Here is an 8663-nt window from a genome sequence, read left to right as displayed (position 1 = left end):
CAGCAGTGAATAACTCACCACCAACTCCACTGTCACGGGCACCAGGAGGCAGGAGAGAAGGGCGTGCTCAGTGGGAGCTGCCGCGTGGGCGGAGACTTGAGGTTACAGACGTGATTCAGAGCTTGGGCTTTGAAACCTACCTCTACCACTTACCAGCAGTGAGGCTTGGGGAAACCAACGTAACCTCTCCGGGCCTCAGTTTCTCCTTTGTTCAGTAGGGATGATAGTAAAGCTTACAGCATTGGGGTTTTGTGAAGATTTGAAAAGACATTGAGCGTGGTGTTTGGCACATGGCAAGCTCTCAAAACCTTGGTGATGATTATTCCCAAGGCAGGAAGCGCTGGGAGCACTCTGGATGCAGCCACATCCCTGCCACCTGTCCTTAACCAGCTAAGGTATCTTCTTCCCTCTGCATGTCTCGGCGCATCTGCGGCACATGTGTTGAAGAGACTCACCGGCAAAGCAGGTCTTTCCCCAGGGATGCTTCTATTTCTTCCTGCTGGTGCTATGGCCTTGTTCTATGTGGTTCTGGATTTCAAGGCTCCACTCTTTCCCCTTCATATAGGTCTGAACTGGTCCCCAGCTTCATGGCTTTTTTTTCTGGCTTCGAATGTGGACTCCCTTGTCTTATAGATCTTGAGTTGCCCATTCTGACCTGCCCCAGTTGGACTCTCTGAGGATAAACCTCCCTGCTGAGACATTGGTTCAAGGCTGCTGCAAGCCTCCAACTCCGCCCCTGGAGCACCCGTGACCACAGAGGAGTGCGGCTGCTGGGCCTGCACAGCCAGAGATGCACCTGGGGCCTCGTGTCTGATCTTTAATTCATGTGGGTTTTGCAGCTGACTTCCTGACTGAACAGGTCATTATAATACGAAAAGTCTACGCTAACGTACCGTCAGGAAAGAATACAGAGAACTTCCACAGCTGCCCTATTGATTAACGTGTGGGCTGCATTGGCAATGACTAGCTATTTTTTTTTAGCATTGGGCTGACCTAAAAAAGAGAACTCATTGCCCAGCAGGTTAGCTTCTCTCCTTGGCCCAAGGTTACAATATGTCAGAGCCTCAGATCCCTGTAACTCTGTGGCTATGAAGGGCAGCAGTTCTTTGCGAGCCAGCTTTGGGTAATCATGGATGAGAGACACCTGGAATAGTACCACAGCGGTGGGCATAGCAGGTTCAGCCTTCTGTTGGTAGGCCAGATAGCCCAGGAAATGCTGAGAAATCACCCCTTGGCCAGATGATGCCTCCTGCCGACCTCCAGATCTTTGACTGGCCTGTCCCTGCTTCTCATCTGCTCTCATTCATGTGACTTTAATCCTGCAACCTGTACCTATCTGCCTCTGTCCTTTGTGTCAGATACATGCAGAAAACCCAAGCAGACAGTGGCTTAAACCATCATGACACTGAATCATCTCAGTAAGAAGTCGGATCCAGAGTTGATGAACAACTCAAAAATGTCAACAAGGCTCCTTTGATCTCTCTGCTCGGCAATCCTCGCTGTGCTTGCTTTTCTTAAGCTTATTGCCTTTTGATGACAAGATAGCTGCCACAGCTCCAGCCATCATGTCCTCCTCGCACAACCACATTCAAGGCAGGAAGGAGGAGGAAGGGGTAGTTTCTTCCATTAAGTGTCTGTCTTTTTTTTTTTTTTTTATCAGGAAGCAAGAGTCCTTTAATCAGATTTGTCTTTATGTCTTGTTGCTAGACCTGAATGGTGATTACTAAGGAAACTGGGAAAGTGCGAATCTGGGGAAACCAAATGAGATGACTGTGTTGGCCCTAGCCCAGTCGGGATTCATCTCCTGGAGCTACAACAAAGTCAGGGTCTGTAGAGAGGAAGTGGGAGTGATGGCTGTAGGGTAGGTGCTAACAGTGTCTACCACAGTCTTTCTAATTTCCGGTGTCGCCATCAGCCTACTGGCTCATGTTATCGGATCCACTCCAGGCCTGTGTGAGGAGACCTGAGGTTCTGGCAAAGGGATGGCACACCCCGGCCTGGTCCCAGCCTCCATTGTAGCTGTTGACATCCTCTTTGAGGTTATAAAATCTGTCAAAAGGAAGAGATGTCCTCTTTCAACAAACCCCACAGAGTTGCACTCTCTGCCTGGTCTGCAGGACACAGATGGTGAGGCTGAGACAGCTCTCCCCTTGACACGCCTCACAGGCTGCTGACTTGAGATTCTTCTGAAGAGAAGGCTGGCCACTAGTTCCCACACCAAGTTATTCCCAAATCAAATTTGGGTAAAATGACTGTCTCTAAAATTGGCTGTTGTTATAGACAAAGAATTCCACATGTTGGCATTGCTTTCCTGGGAGCGACATGGTTTCTTCTGATGGGCACAGACTCTGTAGCTGGACACTGAGATTTGAGTCCTGGTGCGGCCGGGAGTTCAAGTCCTTGAACTTCCCTGGGTCTCTGCCTATCCCATCTAAATGGGAGACAGAGTAGCCACCCCCGGAGGTTGCTGTCAGGATGAACTGGGGTGATGAGGCCAAAGAACTTGAAAGGGAGAAGTCTGCAGGGCTCTGCGGTGCCATAGGTATGTCTTGCTTTCAAGGGTTCTTTAATGAGCACATTTTCAATTATGAATTTGCATTTGAACCTGGCCACCTGCTGGCTAACTAACTTTGTTAGGAATCAGTTCCATGGCTCATCTTGGGAGGACAGCTCATTGGCCTTTTTGCCTCTTTTTAAGCTTTTCCAAAGAGCTGGTACCAGGTCTCCAGTTTCTAGATTTGTGGGTATCAGAGAGAGGCCTTTCCCCTCTGTTCTTCCATTACTATTGTTTTCTTTTATTGTTGAGGTAAAATTTATATACAGTGAAGGCCACACATTTTTATGTGTGCTGTGTAGTATTTTTTCATATATATATATATATTCCTGTGTAAATACCATCCAGATCAGGATATAAAACATTTCCATCACCCCAGGAGGCTTTCTCGTCCCCCTGCCCATCACTACCCCACAGTCCCTCTGCTCTGTCCCCACTCTGTTGGATTCAGTGCCATTGACCCAACTTGTCCTCACACCACTTATAAACTGTTCTTGAACTTCATATGAAGTGGTGTTATATACCCTGAACCTCACATTGTCCCCTCAATACCTTCACTTCTATTTCTCCTTTTCTGATCAATTTCAGGCAGCCTATCAGCCACTCCTTCTGATGGGCAGAGCTTCTTCCTTCTGGCACATCACCCACGACAGTCTGCTTTTGTCCCTTGAGAGGGGCAGAACCCTCAGATATTCCTCCTTTAGCAGGAGATGTCCTGGGGCCTGTGGACACCTCCAGCGGCCCCGTGATGGGCCTCTCCTCCCACTTGCTGGGCCGCAGTGAGACTCCGAAGGCCTTTGCCACTGCACCACTCCCTGTGGCATCGGGCCTGGTCTTCACTTCTCCGCCTGGCCCCTGCAGACACTGAGCTAGTTTGGATGGGAGGAATCAGGCAGCTTCGCAGAGGAGGGCCGTGGTCTTGATCTCCGGTTGGAGTGTGTTTCCCTCCAGTCTTCTCAGTTCCTCTCCTCAGGGTGGCTGAGCTCATCAGACCCTTTCCTGAGAGACGGTTCACAGCTGTGCTGGGTGGGGGATGAGCGGGAGAGTAGATGCTGAGGTGACCCACTTAGGCACATGGGAGAGATTCTCGGTATGGGCCACCTGGATCCGCGTCCCATACTGTTCAAAATGCTGACCTACTGCGGAATCTGGGCGAACCCAGGTAATTGCTGAGGTCATTCAAATTCCAGCACCACAAAGAAGAGGAGGCCGGGGCTTAGAGGGCAGTGAGGTCAGACATAAAGCATGGCTTCTAGGGCAAGGCTGGGGACCCCCTCCATCTTCCAGCCTGCCTATGGGGACTTGCTGTGAACACCCCCCTTCTGGGCACAGCTGAGGCCCTCACAATGCTAAGGGCACGAGAAACATCTTTCCAGCCTCCCTGCCCTGCCCCTGCACCTGGAGGAAAGGTCACGCTTGCCTTTGCCAAGCCTTGTCATTTCCCTGAATCTCTGAACTGTCCCCTGGGCAGGGGGCCAACTCCAGGGAGTGGGACAGTGGCTGGCAGGCAGGTAAGGGCCACCTTGTCTCCCCTTCACCCTCTCAGTCAGGTGGCCTGACAGCTGCTGGGCTCTGGCCAGGGGGCTGGACCATGGGCCTGTGCAGGGAAGGAGGAGGATTTGGTGGTTTGTTCAAGGAGAAGCTGCTTTCCTGAGTTGGGGGCAGAGTAAGGACCCTGGCCTGCTTTTCCCTCTGGAGCCTTCCACTGTGGTGGTGGGAGGTGTCTGCTGGGGTGGCCAGGGCAGCGGCTAGGCCATGGGGAGTGAGAAGGGAGCACTCCTTCTCAGGGTCTTGCAAGGAAAGGGGAGTGACCTTGAGTGTGAGTGCCTGCTAAGAGGGGAGCATGGGGAGCAAACTGTGAGACCACCCTGCACTTTCAAGAACCTGAGCAAGAGCTGCCTTAAATGTCCTCTCACTTGCCTTCCCCTAGGGACTCTGTGAGATGGGCCAGGATTGCAAGCAAAGGCGGGAGGGTGAGGCATCGAGGGCATTCTTTTTCTTTAAGATGTATTTTTATTGATTTCAGAGAGGAAGGGAGAGGAAAAGACAGGAGGAACATCAATGATGAGAGAGAATCATTGATTGGCTGCCTCCTGCCTGACCCCCACTGGGAATCGAGCCCACAACCCAGGCATGTGCCCTGGCCAGAATCGAACTGTGACCTTCTGGTTCATAGGTTGACACTTAACAACTGAGCCATGCCAGCTGGGCGAGAGCATTCTCATCTCCAGGACGAGACCACTGGTTCTCAGCCTTTGCTGAACAGGGGAAACCCCTAGAAAGCTTTACAAAATCCTGCCGTCTAGGCCCCACCCCCAGAGGTTCTGGTTTCATTGACCTGGGAGGCAGCCTGCCTTTGGGGTTTTTAAAAGCTCCCCAGTGTGCGGCAAAGTATGAGAACCTCTGATCCAGACTGTGCAGGGCAGGTGCTGTTCACCGGTTTTCCTCTCAGTGGTTTTCAGACTACCACGCCCGAGGCAGACTTCCACGAGCAATCAGGAACACCTAGCCCTGAGCGGATGGGTGGGAGGAGAGTGGAAAGAAAGCCTGGATTCAAGCTCCCAGTCTGTGCCAGGTGCATCTTGTTTGTCATTTAACAGCCAACCCCGGGAGGTGAAAGTTCCCAGGCTCAGTTTACAGACCAGGAGCCTTGGCCACTCTGACGATGTCGTCTATGTGGAGGCTGTGAGATGGCAGAGCCATGCATGAAATTGACACGTGACAGGCGAATGTCACAAGCCAGGGTAGGATGAAAGTCAGTACTGTTGTTTTCAGACTAATTTTTCAAACAAAGCATTTCTGGGGTCGGCTGGTGGAGAAGATGGCTTTGCAAAAAATTGAGCTCCCAGCTCCTCTCGGCCCGCAGGACAGAGGAGGGTAGGAGTAAAGGCTATTCTGGTTTCTTCCCTCTCATCAGATTCTGGTTGGAGACTGGCCTGAGCCAGTGGCCCCAAGTGATTTTAAAGAAAGTACCAGTTTCTCTCCCCGTCTCCTTTAAGCTAAATAGATTCCTGAACCTAAAGCAAGTTGAATAGTGTGATTAAAAAGAGCCCCGCCCCCCAGCCCTCCCCTCTCCGCTTCCAAATCAACACACACATTCACACATGTGCATCCCAGAGTTGCTGCAATTCTACTCACTAGTCAGGGGTGGGCAAACTTTTTGACTCGAGGGCCACAATGGGTTCTTAAACTGGACCGGAGGGCCGGAACAAAAGCATGGATGGAGTGTTTGTGTGAACTAATATAAATTCAAAGTAAAGGAGCGGAGGGGAGAGCAAGAGAACCCTCTGCTCTTTCGGCTCCGCGGGCCGGATAGAACAGCCGAACGGGCCGGATTCAGCCCGTGGGCCGTAGTTTGCCCACGGCTGAAGGTCATTGGATTCAACCAGAAAATACTCACGGAAGGGTAAGTGGGGGAGCCTGTTAGTCACATCATATTTTGGATTACTGAGTGATTTTGTGGGGACCTGGTCCCAGCATCCGGGCAGACTCTCCTTTCCAGGCAGACAGACATACCAGTAAAAGCCCAGGAACATGTCACCGAGGCTTCTGGAGATGCGGAGGGAGCATTTGAGGTGAGGGCTTGAAAGATGCTGAAAGTTGCTATTTAATAGGTAACCGTATGCAAAGGAATGATCACACTGGCTCCCAGCCCGGCGGCAGCGCGGTGAGCAGCTTTTGCAGTGGTGGCAGAAGTGCGCTGGGTTCTGCCGCCAGCTCCTTCTGTTTTTTCGGGGTGGTTCCTGCAGGAGCAGCGGGGCAGGGAGAGAACACCAGGTCTCGTGTGGGGAGACCTGCCTGTTTAGACTCCTGTCTGGCCACTTACTGTCTCCCTCATCTTGGACAAGGGGCTGAGCCCCTGAGTCCTGGTGTCCTCACAAACACACTGGGGACCTCTGCTTCTGTCCAGGGAGTAACAGGGACTGGATTTACTCTTTCACCTGAAACAATAAAAACAAACAAACAAACAAACAAACTGACCAAATAGATGAAACTATGGTTTTCAAGACACTGGACATTAGGCCACAAAGTGTAGTGACTCCAGATCATTGATTATCTCTGTTTACTGCCTATGAGAGTTTCTAGGTCATGGCACAGGGAGAGGGGACTAAAGCCAGGAGGGGAGAAATGGAAGTATACTACTGTAAGGTTCTCATACTTGATGTGAAGTGGTACAATATCACTTGACGGTAGATTCAAGTGATAAGTTGCCCTAACCGGTTTGGCTCATTGGATAGAGCATTGGCCTGCGGACTCAAGGGTCCCAAGTTTGATTCTGGTCAAGGGCATGTACCTTGGTTGCGGGCACATCCCCAGTGGGAGGTGTGCGGGAGGCAGCTAATTGATGTTTCTCTCTCATCGATGTTTCTGACTCTCTCTCCCTCTCCCTTCCTCTCTGTAAAATATCAATAAAATATATTTAAAAAAAAAAGATTCAGTGATAAGTTAAAGGTATCTACACTAATAAAAAAGATGCAAATTGACCGTACCTTTGTGATGCCCACCAGCCAATCAGGAGTGAGTATACAAATTAACCCAACAAAGATGGTGGTTTAATTTGCATATGCAGGCTCCGAGCGGCCGGGTGCAGGGCAGGACACGGCATTCCGCACCGCCCCAGCTGCTCTGGGCCTCTGGGCAGCGTGGAAAGGTGGAAAGGGGGCTCTGGGCCGGAGCGAAAAGGCGGCTCCAGCCAGAGTGAAGGCGGTACTGGCAGCCAGGGGAAGGAAGGCCCATTCTTGCATGAATCTTCGTGCATCGGACCTCTAGTATGTTATAAATGCTAAAGAAACCACGCAAATGGCAAAAGCTTAGAGCCAACGAAGGAGATAAAAATTGAATCATCATAAATAATCTAAAAGAAGATGATAAAAGGGAATAAAAACAGATGGAACAAATAGGAAACAAATAGCAAGATGAGAGACTCAAGCCTCACCATATCAATAATCACATTAAATGTAAATGGTCTAAACATAATTTAGAGATTGTCATGTATTTTGGATATTAACCCCTTATCAGATACCTGGTTTGCAAATGTTCATAAGTTGTCTTCCCATTTTTGTTGTTTTCAAGAAACCTACTTTAAATATAAAGACACATATATATTAAAGGTGAAAGGATGGAAAACATATACCATGCTAACACTACTCAAAATAAACTTGGAATGGCTGCATTAATATCAGACAAAGTAGATTTTAGAACAAAGCAGTTTACCTGGGTGATCTATATCTGCATATCTATAGCTAATCTGTACCTATAATATAGGAAACCTACATTTTAGGTTTTTGCCTCATTGGGTTTTGGTAAGAACCAAGTGAGATAATATCTGGAAAAGTGCTTTGTAGACTGTAAAACCTGGTACAGGTGTCATTAGACCTTAATTATTAGAAATTAGACTGTCTGAATCCTTATGAAGAGCCAGGCATCTGGGTTTGAACTATTTGGTTCTCAAGAGAAAAAGAAAATGCCACACACAGCGGCTTCGAGGAAAGGCAGGGTAGGGGCTGGCCAGAGTAGGTGGGGTCCAGAAACATCAGTGAGCTCGTGCCTGGACTGGCACTCATGGCCTCCTGTCAAGTTTACTGGCATCTGCGGGAACCAGGGGGCTCCCCTCAGCTGCAGAGGAGACAGGCCTGGACTGAGAGGCTCCACCCACGAGCCCCACGAGCTCTGGGAATCCCAGCAGGTGCTTGGCTAAAAAGAAAAGTATGACTATGATGGTGCGAAACCGTTTTTGAGCCTCTTCTAATTTATTTATTATTTTAAAAATATATTTTATTGTTTTTTTACAGAGAGGAAGGGAGAGGGATAGAGAGTTAGAAACATCGATGAGAGGGAAACATCGATCAGTTGCCTCCCGCAACACCCCTTACTGGGGATGTGCCCGCAACCAAGGTACATGCCCTTGACTGGAATTAAACCTGGGACCCTTCAGTCCGCAGGCTGATGCTCTATCCACTGAGCCAAACCAGTTAGGGCCTCTTCTCATTTATGAGACTTACCTGGCTGGAGCTCATATCATCATGTCCAGTTAACATTTAAGGGAATGGAAGCCTCACATGACAGAGCCATTAACCCACTGAGTCAGAGTTTAGACCCATGAGGACTA

The sequence above is a fragment of the Plecotus auritus genome (assembly GCF_963455305.1).
Source record: "Plecotus auritus genome assembly, chromosome: 9".
In the NCBI taxonomy this organism is placed as follows: domain Eukaryota; kingdom Metazoa; phylum Chordata; class Mammalia; order Chiroptera; family Vespertilionidae; genus Plecotus; species Plecotus auritus.
This window is presented reverse-complemented; position numbering follows the sequence as displayed.